This window comes from Loxodonta africana, unplaced genomic scaffold (genome assembly GCF_030014295.1).
Source record: "Loxodonta africana isolate mLoxAfr1 unplaced genomic scaffold, mLoxAfr1.hap2 scaffold_183, whole genome shotgun sequence".
Taxonomy (NCBI): domain Eukaryota; kingdom Metazoa; phylum Chordata; class Mammalia; order Proboscidea; family Elephantidae; genus Loxodonta; species Loxodonta africana.
Window position 1 is genome coordinate 150,274 of NW_026974927.1, and position 16,391 is coordinate 166,664.

Consider the following 16,391-nt stretch of genomic DNA (forward strand, 5'->3'; position numbering starts at 1 on the left):
CTACTACGTCCTTTGCCATGTGTGTCAGGAAATCCTCACAAAGAGCCTCTCAGGTAAGGAGTGATGGGAAATGCCTTGGTTTACTCTTAAACTTTGCCCTTGAGGCATTTTCTTTATGGGGGCATGTAAAATGTTGTCCATTCAAGGAAACACTGTAATTCTTATGTAGACTTTGTTTGTTGACAAGGATTTATTGCCATAGCAAGGGTTCTGGAAATGGGTTTAATATGCTGTGGGATTGCTTTTGGAAGTTTGGAAAAGGCAACGGCCCACATTCTATGAAATCGAAATACCAGACCTACTGTGTCAGGTGTTGGAAGAGGGAATAAAAGCCTCCAATATGTGGGCATGTCTGAGTTAGTCTTCTATAAGACCATTTCTTGGAGGTTCTGAAGGACACCCATTTCATCAAAAGAATAAGGAATGCGGAGATGAGGGGAGCACCAGCAACATGGAGCTTACCAATATGTACCTTTGCAGAGGGTCCCTGGACGCCGCAAACAGTTAAGTGTTCTATACTAGCTGAAAGTTTGGTGGTTTGAACCTACTCAAAAGCACCTCAGAAGACAGTCCTGACGATCTGCTTTTAAAGGATCACAGCCTTGAAAACCCTATTGAACACTTCTACTATGCCCACATGGGGTGGTCATGAGTCAGAAATGACTTGATGACAGCTAACAAGAACAATTCTCTATAGGCTCAGGTTTTAGTGGAGGCTGGGCTGCCAAGTAGCAATGTAAATCATGGTATCCCAGCTGAACAGAGGCCAGGTGGAAGTACTTAACTGTCAGAAACAAGTTGTGTGTAGATTACCATAAAGGTCAGTAGCTCAGAGTATTAGTTATCTATTGGTGCATAACAAAATATCCCCAAACTTATCAGGTGTGAGATAAATGGAAAAATATTAAACCCATTCTGATAAATTTGGAACTAGACAAAAATTTTGGTATTACTCAACATAGTTTTTAGGTGAAGGAATGAACTAGAAAATTTAAATAACTAGTACAAGTATTAAAAGATATTTAAAATAATGATGATATAATTACATACCTGCATAAAAGACAAATGCATCAAAATCAATGGTTTCTCTCCAGTATAGAATAAGGGTCTAAAATTGGCAAGGGTGGGAAGGGCAGACCGTTCTCTTTCCCCTACTACTTGACTGTACCACACTGTGTCCAAAACTGTAAAATATTTAGCAAAACATTGTTTTAACCAGAGCAGCAAAGGACCTCTATGAGGGAAGACAATGTATTAAAGTACATAAAATGAAACCTGAATATATGCAAAAATATGCCATATTTTCAAATGGAACGTCTTGTCAATTAAATGGAGGTCCCTAAAACTAATATATAAGTGGAATGCATTTCTAGCCAGAATATTAAGATAGTTGTTTTGAACTGTATACAGTGATCATATGCTACAAATAGTACAGTAGATAACAAAGAATAGATAACAAGGAATATTCCTGTTGTTACGAGACTTGGAGGCGATTTTGGACTCAAAGCCATCCCATCTGACTGCCCCATAGGGTTTTCTAGGTCGTAATCATTATGGGAGCAGAACACCAGGTCTTTCTCCCTTGGAGCCACCTGGTGGGTCCGACCTGCCAAACTTTCTTTGGATTAGCAGTTGAGCACTTAATCGCTGCAAAACCAGGGCGGTTTTACCAAAGTAAAACATGAAAAAGCAGGATAGTAACAGGTGTCTATCTCTTCGGGTAACAGAACAAATTGATATTACATAGCATAGAAGGTGACAAGTAGACCAATGAAACAGAAAATCTGTTAAGAAGTCACAATAACTTACAAAGGTAGCATTTCAAGAAAATTATATTTATTTAATAAATGGTGCTGACTCAAGTGATTGTTCTGGGGGAAAAAGCTTGCAAAAATGTGATACACAAATGATAGATTTGGAAAATCATGTGAAATGGAGAGGACAAGGCTTAATAACAATTTCCATTTTACACAGAAGGATAAAAGTTAAGCACTTGAACAATGAGCAGTGAATTCAAACAGTTCATTCAGAGCAAATCCACATGCCCAGTAAACATAGTCCAAGTTAAGAAAATATCAAACTGCCAGTGAAACTGGCAGAATTGGAAAATCAGCGCAACCTACGGCTGGCTGGGCTGTGGAGAGAAGGATACCCTGAGACGTGGCTGGAAAGGTGCATTATGGCAGCCTCTAGGGGAAAGACATGGCCATGGCTGTGTACTTTTAACATTCTTTGAATTGGAAATCTCACTCTGTGGAGTCTATTCCACAGAAACAAATCCTATAGTATAGAAAGGATAGTTATTATTAATATGACCAAACTTTGTCCATTGATGGTGGAATGATAGAGAACTTATGGTAAAGCTACATCCTCAATAAAACAGGGAGTCATTAGAATGAAAAAGAGTTGTAGTAGTTGAGTGGGAGAAATCTCTATGAAGTATTATGGAAGTATTACTGAAACAATCAAGGTGCAGAGAAGTGTATATAAAATGAGCACATCTGGGTTAAACAATATCAATTGTTTGAATATGCTTGAATACCTGTTGATGTTTATGTGTGTGTATAAATGAGAAGATGAGGATACATGTATGTCTGTGTGTGCTTGTTTAAGCAAGGATAGGAGAGACTACTTACTACATTGTTAACCTGAATTACCTTGGATTCACTTGTGGGAAGGAACAGGGGGAGGAGAATTAGAACATGCAGGAAGAGTGGACTTAAAAAGCATGGATGATAATGCTTCTGTATTAGTAGTGTTATGTGTGGACAAATAAATCTATCTTGAGCAGAGAAAGCCAGAATATTCCTTAGAAGTAAGGATGGCTTTGGACATCTTATCAAGAGGGACCAGTCCCTGGAAAAGGACATCATGCTTAGTAAAGCAGAGGTCCAGGGAAAAAGAGGAAGACCCTCAATGAGATTGATACAGTGGCTGCAACAGTGTGCTCGAATATAGCAACGATTATTAGGATTGCAATGACCGGACCGAGTTTTGTTCTGTGGTGCCTAGGGTCACTGTGACTCAGAACTGACTTGATAGCTTTTAACAACAACATGTATAAGTCCAGATAAAGTGTACTGAGTTGATACCATCTATTTAAATTATTCATGTAAGTTAAAGACCCCAAAATATAGTGTTAGTGCCATATCTAATGACTTACAGAGAATCAAGGTAGAATGTCAAGTGAAAGAAGGGGCGAGAACAATGTGGGTAGAGTGAGACGAAGTCTCCATAAAAGCAAACACTCCAGCAGATGTACTTGTGTACCTATAACTGTGTATATGTTTCCCTGCAGAGAAATGTAGGGAAAGACACACATGTGTCTATTAACATTGGATACCTTGTGGGAGTGGGAGCAAATTACATATGAGGGTGGGACCCTGACATAACTTTTTTGTCATACAAATCTGTAATCTTGAAAATGTAATAAAAAACAATTTCAGAACTTTGGAAGTTGATAAACATCATAGATACATGTATATTTTAATGTGTTTCATTAGATATTTTAAATAGGTGAAAATTTTCTATAATGACAGACAAAAGATTTTAATCACTGGAAGGAGAGCACACCACAGACGGTAATAATCAGATCCAGTGCATTTCTTCTTGTTCTTGGAACCAGTGAGCTCTTCTGGTCTCTATAACTGGAAATGACCAAAAATAATTTTGGGAACTCAGTAGAATTAACCCCCAAACACGTTTGCAAGCACATGTCTACAGCTAAATGTAGAAGGCTGGACACCATGTGCGATTCACTAGGTAACTCATGGCGCTCCAGAAAATTCTCTTTCCTGGATGTGCTGGTACCACCTCCTCCCTGCCTTGACCCACTGTATAACCCGCCTTTGTGCATTCGAGGCCCTTTTCAGGTCTGAGCCTAGAGCATAAAAGAGGACATCAACTGGGAAGGTAGCTTTTAAGAAGAAAGACGTTGATCAAAAGATTTCAGAAAGCAGCACCTCCCCAGCCAGCCTCTCCCCAGCCTGGGAATGCCAACCCCTCCCACCCTGATACCTCTGAGAATCTCTGATTTTTCGGTTTGGATCCTTAGGAGACTGCAGAATTTACCTGGCCTGAACACCTTGGCTCTTCTCTGCCTGTGACCCTCTCCCTCACAGGAGCTGTCTCTGTCACTCTGAGGCATACACACAGGACAGACTGTGGACAGAGGTGTCCATCCTAGAGACCCTGCCCTCCTTTCCTCTGCCCTCTGCGGTCTCATTGCCCAGAGAGATGGATACATCCCTGTCATGTCCAGGGTTTCCCCACACCTGGGATTTGATGTTGTGACTGAGACTTGGTCTTTTTTGTCCACTGTTGAGTCTGGGCCTGAATTTGCCTCTTCCCATCCATACCTCTGGTCACCTGTGTTCTCGCTGTTCTCCCCAGGTTCAGAAGCCTCTCCTCTCTTTTGCTTCTTTGATCTCAGATGGCCTTTTTCTTCCAGTTCTTTGACCTCGGGACAGGTAAGATTTGACCACAGGGGGGGAAAAAAATTAACAAGATTTATTGACGTGTCAAGAACCGGAATGTACAGCTTTATTTAAAGGAGAAGAAAAAGTTCCAAAGCTCTGCCCCTTACCCGAGGACATACTCTACAAGAAATACCCTGCAAGCGCTGGATCAACTCTTATCCAGAAATGGTTAACACCCAGGGGGATTTTTCTACACCACCTCCCAGTTACATTCCCCTAATGAGGCAACAACAATGCATCCTAATCATAACCCCAAATTCACCCTAGGAGACCAGAAGACATGGCTGGGGTGAATTCATTTTCCTTCACTGGGCCCTCCTCTCCTTCTGCCAAGCCCTACCTCTTTCTCTGCCTGTATGCTGCTGGGAAGGGACCCAGAGTCCTTCGTTTAGGGCTTTATGCCCACTGCTCACCTGCAGGCAGGTTTCCTGACACCCTGCCATCTCTCTGATTCCTTCTCCAAAGAACTCAGTGATACCCCCTTCACCATCACACCTCAACAGGGTCCCCCTTAGCCTCCCAAGTCCCACTGAAATCCCATTCCCCTTTCCCTACTTACGCTGTGCTCATCCTTAGGGTCCCAAGACCTCACCATCAAGATGAGGCCTGTCCTGTCCTCTCCTGGGCCAGGGGAGCCTCTGAGGGGACCTGGTGTCTGTGTTCAGCTATCTGGGGCTTCTTCCATCCAGATCCCGCTTAGGGCTGGAGCTCTTTGTGCCCTTGGGGTTGAAGGCTGGTGGGCACACGGGAAGGAGGCTAGGATCTTCCAGGGAAGCTGGGTTAAACGACCCTGAATGGAGGTCTCTCCTGAAGGGCCCACGTTTCCAGCCCAAAGGCCCTGCTCCTCCTAGTCCCAGGGTACTAGCAGGTCTTTAGGTGCTTCCCCCTCTGGCCTTGGTGCTGTGCCTTCTGCAGCCTGGCCTGCCTCTGCAGCCTGTCCAGCTGGTGCCTCAGCCTCTTCAGTTCTTCTCTCTGCTTCTCCAGCTGCTCCTACAGGTGCCTGCAGACTGCTCTCTTCTCCCTCACCTCCCTCTTCTTGTAGGCCATCAGGTAACGCCTGGCCAGCTGGTGGCAGCGTTGGCGCCTGCACTGGACTGAGCGTGGCAGCCACTTCTCCAGCAGCTCTTCAAAGAAGACCCGGTAGCTAAAGCCCTGAGTCACACCACGCGCCGCGTGCGCAACCAGGGCCTCCCGGGACTCGAACACGGGGCAGCGGACCACGCAGCGGAAGCCGTGCTCACGGTTCACCAGCCACTCCGGGGTGGTTGCGCGGGGTTCTCCCCATGCTCCTCCCCTTGGTCGGTGGTGTCCGGAGTACAGGTCTGGGTCCCGTCCTGCCAGGGCTCCAGGGTACTGACCAGGGACTGAGTATTGGCCAGTGTAGGGGCAGAGCTGATCGTGCTCTCCTCAGAGAGCTTGGCCTCAAAGACCTGGGGCATCTTGCCCACGGGGCAAAGGAGGTTTTGGTCTGCCAGGCGACCGCCACCCCCTTGACTGTGTGCACCTTGGTGAAATATGCGCACATGACCCATCGCTTTCCTGGGGCAGCCCCGTAGCTGGAGGAGTGAGAGGTTTGCTTGGTGGAAAATGAAGGAAAAGAGCTCTCTGATGGTTTTTGGAATCTTCCTGGGCCTGGAACTTGGGCTTTTTGCTTGGGGTATTGTTGACTCCTGGGCATTTTCCTCTTGGATAGAGACCTCTGAGAATAGAGAGTAGATTTAGTAGAGCTTTCAGGGTCCTTATGCTCACCTGTGACCCCAAAGCTTTGGTCATAGGGACCGCTGGAGGCCTCTCCATCACCACATCCTCCACCTCTGCAGACCCCATGCTTTCTTTCTTCTTCCCCAGAGACCCACCACCCTTTGGGGGCACTGCTGTGGAAGACAAAGTCTCCATTGTAAAGTGGCACTGTTTATGGTAGTTCATTTTTTTTTTTTTATAATAACTTTTATTAAGCTTCAAGTGAACGTTTACAAATCCAATCAGTCTGTCACATATAAGTTTACATACATCTCACTCCCTACTCCCACTTACTCTCCCCGTCTTGAGTCAGCCCTTTCAGTCTCTCCTTTCTTGACAATTTTGCCGGCTTCCCTCTCTCTCTATCCTCCCATCCCCCCTCCAGACAAGAGTTGCCAACACAATCTCAAGTGTCCACCTGATATAATTAGCTCACTCTTCATCAGCATCTCTCTCCCACCCGCTGACCAGTCCCTTTCATTTCTGATGAGTTGTCTTCGGGGATGGTTCCTGTCCTGTGTCAACTGAAGGTCTGGGGAGCATGGCCGCCGGGATTCCTCCAGTCTCAGTCAGACCATTAAGTTTGGTCTTTTTATGAGAATTTGGGGTCTGTATCCCACTGATCTCCTGCTCCCTCAGGGGTCCTCTGCTGAGCTCCCTGTCAGGGCAGTCATCAATTGTGGCCGGGCACCAACTAGTTCTTCTGGTCTCAGGATGATGTAGGTCTCTGGTTCATGTGGCCCTTTCTGTCTCTTGGGCTCTTAGTTGTCATGTGGGCTTGGTGTTCTTCATTTTCCTTTGCTCCAGGTGGGTTGAGACCAATTGCTGCATCTTAGATGGCTGCTTGTTAGCATTTAAGACCCCAGACGCCACATTTCAAAGTGGGATGCAGAATGATTTCATAATAGAATTATTTTGCCAATTGACTTAGAAGTCCCCGCAAACCATGCTCCCCAGACCCCCGCACTTGCTCCGCTGACCTTTGAAGCATTCATTTTATCCCGGAAACTTCTTTGCTTTTGGTCCAGTCCAATTGAGCTGACCTTCCATGTATTGAGTGTTGTCTTTCCCTTCACCTAAAGCAGTTCTTATCTACTGATTAATCAATAAAAAAACCCTCTCCCACCCTCCCTCCCTCCCCCTCTCGTAACCACAAAAGTATGTGTTCTTCTCAGGTTTACTATTTCTCAAGATCTTATAATAGTGGTCTTATACAATATTTGTCCTTTTGCCTCTGACTAATTTCACTCAGCATAATGCCTTCCAGGTTCCTCCATGTTATGAAATGTTTCAGAGATTCGTCACTGTTCTTTATCGATGCGTAGTATTCCATTGTGTGAATATACCACAATTTATTTACCCATTCATCCGTTGATGGACACCTTGGTTGCTTCCAACTTTTTGCTATTGTAAACAGAGCTGCAATAAACATGGGTGCGCATATATCTGTTTGTATGAAGGCTCTTGTATCTCTAGGGTATATTCCTAGGAGTGGGATTTCTGGCTTGTATGGTAGTTCTATTTCTAACTGTTTAAGATAACGCCAGATAGATTTCCAAAGTGGTTGTACCATTTGACATTCCCACCAGCAGTGTATGAGAGTTCCAATCTCTCCGCAGCCTCTCCAACATTTATTATTTTGTGTTTTTTGGATTAATGCCAGCCTTGCTGGTGTGAGATGGAATCTCATCGTAGTTTTAATTTGCATTTCTCTAATGGCTAATGATCGAGAGCATTTTCTCATGTATCTGTTGGCTGCCTGAATATCTTCTTTAGAGAAATGTGTGTTCATTTCCTTTGCCCACTTCTTGATTGGGTTGTTTGTCTTTTTGTGATTGAGTTTTGACAGAATCATGTAGATTTTAGAGATCAGGCGCTGGTCGGAGATGTCATAGCTGAAAATTCTTTCCCAATCTGTAGGTGGTCTTTTTACTCTTTTGGTGAAGTCTTTAGATGAGCATAGGTGTTTGATTTTTAGGAGCTCCCAGTTATCGGGTTTCTCTTCATCATTTTTGGTAATGTTTTGTATTCTGTTTATACCTTGTATTAGGGCTCCTAGGGTTGTCCCAATTTTTTCTCCCATGATCTTTATCGTTTTAGTCTTTATTTTTAGGTCTTTGATCCACTTGGAGTTAGTTTTTGTGCATGGTGTGAGGTATGGGTCCTGTTTCATTTTTTTGCAAATGGATATCCAGTTATGCCAGCACCATTTGTTAAAAAGGCTGTCTTTTCCCCAGTTAATTGACACTGGTCCTTTGTCAAATATCAGCTGCTCATACGTGGATGGATCTATGTCTGGGTTCTCAATTCTGTTCCATTGGTCTATGTGTCTGTTGTTGTACCAATACCAGGCTGTTTTGACTACTGTGGCTGTATAATAGGTTCTGAAGTCAGGTAAGGTGAGGCCTCCCACTTTCTTCTTCTTTTTCAGTAGTGCTTTGCTTATCCGGGGCTTCTTTCCCTTCCATATGAAATTGGTGATTTGTTTCTCTATCCCCTTAAAATATGACATTGGAATTTGGATCGGAAGTGCGTTAAATGTATAGATGGCTTTTGGTAGAATAGACATTTTTACTATGTTAAGTCTTCCTATCCATGAGCAAGGTATGTTTTTCCACTTAAGTATGTCCTTTTGAATTTCTTGTAGTAGAGCTTTGTAGTTTTCTTTGTATAGGTCTTTTACATCCTTGGTAAGATTTATTCCTAAGTATCTTATCTTCTTGGGGGCTACTGTGAATGGTATTGATTTGGTTAATTCCTCTTCGGTGTTCTTTTTGTTGACGTAGAGGAATCCAAGTGATTTTTGTATGTTTATTTTATAACCTGAGACTCTGCCAAACTCTTCTATTAGTTTCAGTAGTTTTCTGGAGGATTCCTTAGGGTTTTCTGTGTATATAATCATGTCATCTGCAAATAGTGATAACTTTACTTCTTCCTTGCCAATCCGGATACCTTTTATTTCTTTGTCTAGCCTGATTGCCCTGGCTAAGACTTCCAACACGATGTTGAATAAGAGCGGTGATAAAGGGCATCCTTGTCTGGTTCCCGTTCTCAAGGGAAATGCTTTCAGGTTCTCTCCATTTAGAGTGATATTGGCTGTTGGCTTTGCATAGATGCCCTTTATTATGTTGAGGAATTTTCCTTCAATTCCTATTTTGGTAAGAGTTTTTATCATGAATGGGTGTTGGACTTTGTCAAATGCCTTTTCTGCATCAATTGATAAGATCATGTGGTTTTTGTCTTTTGTTTTATTTATGTGATGGATTACATTAATGGTTTTTCTGATATTAAACCAGCCTTGCATACCTGGTATAAATCCCACTTGATCAGGGTGAATTATTTTTTTGATGTGTTGTTGGATTCTATTGGCTAGAATTTTGTTGAGGATTTTTGCATCTATGTTCATGAGGGATATAGGTCTATAATTTTCTTTTTTTGTAATGTCTTTACCTGGTTTTGGTATCAGGGAGATGGTGGCTTCATAGAATGAGTTGGGTAGTATTCCGTCATTTTCTATGCTTTGGAATACCTTTAGTAGTAGTGGTGTTAACTCTTCTCTGAAAATTTGGTAGAACTCTGCAGTGAAGCCGTCCGGGCCAGGACTCTTTTTTGTTGGGAGTTTTTTGATTACCGTTTCAATCTCTTTTTTTGTTATGGGTCTATTTAGTTGTTCTACTTCTGAATGTGTTAGTTTAGGTAGGTAGTGTTTTTCCAGGAATTCATCCATTTCTTCTAGGTTTTCAAATTTGTTAGAGTACAATTGTTCATAATAATCTGAAATGATTCTTTTAATTTCATTTGGCTCTGTTGTGATGTGGTCCTTCTCATTTCTTATTCGGGTTATTTGTTTCCTTTCCTGTATTTCTTTAGTCAGTCTAGCCAATGGTTTATCAATTTTGTTAATTTTTTCAAAGAACCAGCTTTTGGCTTTGTTAATTCTTTCGATTGTTTTTCTGTTCTCTAATTCATTTAGTTCAGCTCTAATTTTTATTATTTGTTTTCTTCTGGTGCCTGATGGATTCTTTTGTTGCTCAGTTTCTATTTGTTCAAGTTGTAGGGACAGTTCTCTGATTTTGGCTCTTTCTTCTTTTTGTATGTGTGCATTTATTGATATAAATTGGCCTCTGAGCACTGCTTTTGCTGTGTCCCAGAGGTTTTGATAGGAAGTATTTTCATTCTCGTTGCTTTCTATGAATTTCCTTATTCCCTCCTTGATGTCTTCTATAACCCAGTCTTTTTTCAGGAGGGTATTGTTCATTTTCCAAATATTTGATTTCTTTTCCCTAGTTTTTCTGTTATTGATCTCTAGTTTTATTGCCTTGTGGTCTGAGAAGATGCTTTGTAATATTTCGATGTTTTGGACTCTGCAAAGGTTTGTTTTATGACCTAATATGTGGTCTATTCTAGAGAATGTTCCATGTGCGCTGGAAAAAAAAGTATATTTTGCAGCAGTTGGGTGGAGAGTTCTGTATAAGTCAATGAGGTCAAGTTGGTTGATTGTTGTAATTAGATCTTCCGTGTCTCTGTTGAGCTTCTTACTGGATGTCCTGTCCTTCTCCGAAAGTGGTGTGTTGAAGTCTCCTACTATAATTGTGGAGGTATCTATCTCGCTTTTCAGTTCTGTTAAAATTTGATTTATGTATCTTGCAGCCCTGTCATTGGGTGCGTAAATATTTAATATGGTTATGTCTTCCTGATCAATTGTCCCTTTTATCATTATATAGTGTCCTTCTTTATCCTTTGTGGTGGATTTAAGTCTAAAGTCTATTTTGTCAGAAATTAATATTGCTACTCCTCTTCTTTTTTGCTTATTGTTTGCTTGATATACTTTTTTCCATCCTTTGAGTTTTAGTTTGTTTGTGTCTCTAAGTCTAAGGTGTGTCTCTTGTAGGCAGCATATAGATGGATCGTGTTTCTTTATCCAGTCTGTGACTCTCTGTCTCTTTATTGGTGCATTTAGTCCATTTACATTCAGGGTAATTATAGATAAATAAGTTTTTAGTGCTGTCATTTTGATGCCTTTTTATGTGTGTTGTTGACAATTTCATTTTTCCACACACTTTTTTGTGCTGAGGCGTTTTTCTTAGTAAATTGTGAGATCCTCATTTTCATAGTGTTTGACTTTATGTTAGTTGAGTCGTTACGTTTTTCTTGGTTTTTGTCTTGAGTTATAGAGTTGTTATGCCTTTTTGTGGTTACCTCATTATATACCCCTATTTTTCTAAGTAAAAACCTAACTTGTATTGTTCTATATCGCCTTGTATCACTCTCCATATGGCAGTTCAATGCCTCCTGTATTTAGTCCCTCTTTTTGATTATTGTGATCTTTTACCTATTGACTTCCGTGATTCCCTGTTATGTGTTTTTTTTTTTTTAATTAATCTTAATTTGTTTGTTTTTGTGATTTCCGTATTTGAGTTGATATCAGGACGTGCTGTTTTGTGACCTTGTGTTGTGCTGATATCTGATATTATTGGTTCTGTGACCAAACAATATCCTTTAGTATTTCTTGTAGCTTTGGTTTGGTTTTTGCAAATTCTCTAAACTTGTGTTTGTCTGTAAATATCTTAATTTCGCCTTCATATTTCAGAGAGAGTTTTGCTGGATATATGATCCTTGGCTGGCAGTTTTTCTCCTTCAGTGCTCTGTATATGTCGTCCCATTCCCTTCTTGCCTGCATGGTTTCTGCTGAGTAGTCAGAACATATTCTTATTGATTCTCCCTTGAAGGAAACCTTTCTTTTCTCCCTGGCTGCTTTTAAAATTTTCTGTTTATCTTTGGTTTTGGTGAGTTTGATGATAATATGTCTTGGTGTTTTTCTTTTTGGATCAATCTTAAATGGGGTTCGATGAGCATCTTGGATAGATATCCTTTCGTCTTTCATGAAGTCAGGGAAGTTTTCTGTCAGAAGTTCTTCAACTATTTTCTCTGTGTTTTCTGTCCCCCCTCCCTGTTCTGGGACTCCAATCATCCGCAGGTTATCCTTCTTGATAGAGTCCCACATAATTCTTAGGGTTTCTTCATTTTTTTTAATTCTTTTATCTGATTTTTTTTCAGCTATGTTGGTGTTGATTCCCTGGTCCTCCAGATGTCCCAGTCTGCATTCTAATTGCTCGAGTCTGCTCCTCTGACTTCCTAGTGTGTTGTCTAATTCTGTTATTTTATTGTTAATCTTTTGGATTTCTACATGTTGTCTCTCTATGGATTCTTGCAACTTATTAATTTTTCCAGTATGTTCTTGAATAATCTTTTTGAGTTCTTCAACAGTTTTATCAGTGTGTTCCTTGGCTTTTTCTGCAGATATCCTAATTTCATTTGTGGTATCGTTAAGCATTCTGTAAATTAGTTTTTTATATTCTGTATCTGATAATTCCAAAATTGTATCTTCATTTGGGAAAGATTTTGATTCTTTTGTTTGGGGGGTTGGAGAAGCTGTCACGGTCTGCTTCTTTAAGTGGTTTGATATGGATTGTTGTCTCCGAGCCATCACTGGGAAACTAGTTTTTCCAGAAAATCCGCTAAAAAAAAACTGCAGTCAGGTCCCTATCAGAGTTCTCCCTCTGGCTCAGGCTATTCAGATGTAAATGAAGCCGCCTGGGGAGGGTGGGGGAGGGAACAGAGAGATAGGAGAGTAGCACCTCAGAATATAGCCAGAGTTGCTTGTCTTGCTTGGAATGACTGTTATATCTGAGATTCCCGCGGGCGCGTCGCCTATGTGTGCTGGCTGTGTGGAGATTGCCCCCAGGGGGTCTGGCCCGCTGGAGTCACAGTCAGATCCTCCGCTTCCAGCCCCACGCCCAGCATCAAGGCTCCCCTACTGGGACGGTGCACTCTCAACTCCAAAATCAGTCGCTGCCTCCCGGGGACTTCTCGTCCCTCCAGCCGCGTGGCCGTGCCGCCCCCGTGAACCAGGTGGGCCCCCTCCCGGGGTTAGTTCAGATGGGTGGAGTAGCTCCCCGTGCTTGTGCCGCGACCAAGTGTCCCGGCTGGAACGCTGTTCTCCCCACTCCAATACCAGTCGCTGCCTCCCGGGGACTTCTCCTACCGGCTGCGTCCCATGCCGCCCACGCGACCCGGCTGGTCCCCTTCCCGGGGTTAGTTCAGGGGGTGGAGCAACTCTCCGTGTTTATGGCGTACCTGCGAGCAGTCCAAATCCCTGCGGGACGGTTCCCCGGCTCGGATGCTGCTCTTTCTGCTCCAAGATCGGTCACTGCCTCCCGGGGACTTCTCCTACCGGCTGTGTCCCACGCCGCCCGTGGATCCGGCTGGTCCCCCTCCCGGGGTTAGTTCAGGGGGGTGGAGCAGGTCTCTGTGCTTGTGCCGTACCTGACTGGTACGCTGGCTCCAGGCTCTGGAAACTATCGCTGCTTCCCTGTATTAGTTCCTTCTCCGTCTCTAAATCTGTGTTTGTTGTTCAGGGTTCGTAGATTGTTATGTATGTGATCGATTCACTTGTTTTTCCGTGTCTTTGTTGTAAGAGGGATCCGAGGTAACGTCTGCCTAGTCCGCCATCTTGGCTCCGCCCCCCCCATTTTTTAAGAAGTTATTTTTCTTTAATTCCACATGCATTGAATTCCAATGAATTTGTTCCTTTGGAACTTAGAAATGACCTCATTCCCCTGAAACGTCATAATAAATGTGTGACGTCATTGAAAGAAATTTTCTATGAGGGTGATTTTCTTAGTAAATTTCGGGTGTAAGCACTCAAAGGAGAGCAATGCTGACCTCTTTTCAATCTCTTTTCCTGAAAGGCTGTTTTACGGAGAAGTTATACTTAAAGAGAAGAATGCGTATATTTAGTTAAGACTCTTAAGTAAATATACGCATTCTCCTTCTATCATTCATTAGATTTTGGTTGTTTTAGAATAACTCACTGTTGAATGAGAATATGTTAGAGCCAGGACATATGATGAAATATAAACACAAGAATTTGTTAAAATGAATAAATTTTTAACACTAAAACAATTTCATCTGGGAATAAAAATTCTTTTATATATATTTTTGATCCTGTACTATATACAGAGAATTTCTATTTTAATAACTTTCGTTTCTTTCTTCCTACATTCCTTCCTTCCTCCCTCTCTCTTTCTCTTCCTCCCTCCCTCCCTTCCTTTACTTCTTTCCTTTCTCTCTCTCTTTCTGTTCTATGTCATTAAAAAGTGTACCACCCTTTAGATTCACCAGTTCCAAATAGTTGAGAGATAATATAGGGTAGCTGTGAGTTGGAATCAACTCTATGGTAATGGGTTTGGTTTACAGGGTATGTATTTTAAAAGATTTTATATATATACATAATTTAGCTGGACATTTAGGGAAAACTACTTAAAATCTCCTCATATCAATTTTATCATCTATAAAATGTCAGTGGTGATATCAACCTTAAGAGGTTGTGTGAAGTATAAACTACAATTTAATCCTGACACAAATCCTGAAATATTTTAGGTGTCACCCAGTGAAGGTGGTGAATAAAAGTTTTACCTCCCATGTATGGTCATGGTCCAGATTTAAGGCTTGTTTCTCCCACTTTTGTTTCTTCTCTGAAACTATCATCAGATTTTTTTCTCCTTGTCCTTTCTTTTTGTGTATAATGTAATAAATGCTAGTGCCCATATCACAAAATTATGGGGGAAAATTAAAAATAAAGACAGGTTAAAAGTTTTGTAAATAGACTACAAATAAATATTTATTTTTCTTTCAATGGATAAAATAAAAATAAAAGGGACAAAAAAAAACCTATTTGGATTTCTTTTTACAGAAGAAAAAACATCCTCTTCTATTTAGACCTGGGGAAAATGCTTAAAGCTGCTTCCGGGTCAGGCACACAGCCCTTGAAATGAGTTCACAGGACAGGATACTAGCACATAAACAGGGAGACATGGATAAAAAACAATATGTTACATTGGCAGTCATAAGACATGGCATCAAATAACTGATCTGATGTGGCATTCCTTACTTCTGTATTGTGCTGTTTTCCCCACTTCTTTAATTTAGGAAAATATTAGCTACCTCGTGGGCAAAACCATTTTAAAAACGTGATTGTAAATATGATGTACATATATTCACAAAACGTGGAGGAATTCTATCCCTTCAAAAATATAGGAAAAAACATTTGGGGAACTAGTGACTACAAACAATGAAACATATAAATCCTTAGATTAGGGAAGGCAAAGATATCCCAAGAGGGTAAAGTAAAAATAAATCTGAATCAAGATATAATGTAGTGAAACTTCAGTACATGAATACAATAAAAAATCTTAAAAAGAACCAGAGAGTAAAGAAAGACATTTATTCAAGAACATAGTGGAAAAATTTACAAGTTGCAAGAATCCTTAGAGAGACAGCATGTAGAAATCCAAAAGATTAACAATAAAATTACAGAATTAGACAACACAATAGGAAGTCAGAGGAGCAGACTCGAGCAATTAGAATGCAGACTGGGACATCTGGAGGACCAGGGAATTAACACCAACATAGCTGGAAAAAAAAAACAGATAAAAGAATTAAAAAAAATGAAGAAACCCTAAGAATCATGTGGGACTCTATAAAGAAGGATAACTTGTGTGTGATTGGAGTCCCAGAACAGGGAGGGAGGACAGAAAACACAGAGAAAATAGTTGAAGATCTGCTGACAGAAAACTTCCCTGACTTCATGAAAGACGAAAGGATATCTATCCAAGATGCTCATCGAACCCCATTTAAGACTGATCCAAAAAGGAAAACACCAAGACATATTATCATCAAACTCGCCAAAACCAAACATAAACAGAAAAATTTAAAAGCAGCCAGGGAGAAAAGAAAGGTCACCTTCAAGGGAGAATCAATAAGAATAAGTTCAGACTACTCAGCAGAAACCATGCAGGCAAGAAGGGAATGGGACGACATATACAGAGCACTGAAGGACAAAAACTGCCAGCCAAGGATCATATATCCAGCCAAACTCTCTCTGAAATATGAAGGCGAAATTAAGATATTTACAGATAAACACAAGTTTAGAGAATTTGCAAAAACCAAACCAAAGCTACAAGAAATACTAAAGGATATTGTTTGGTCAGAAAACCAATAATATCAGATACCAGCACAACACGAGGTCACAAAACAGAACATCCTGATATCAACTCAAATAGGGAAATCACAAAAACAAATTAAGATTAATTAAAAAAAAATGCTCATAAC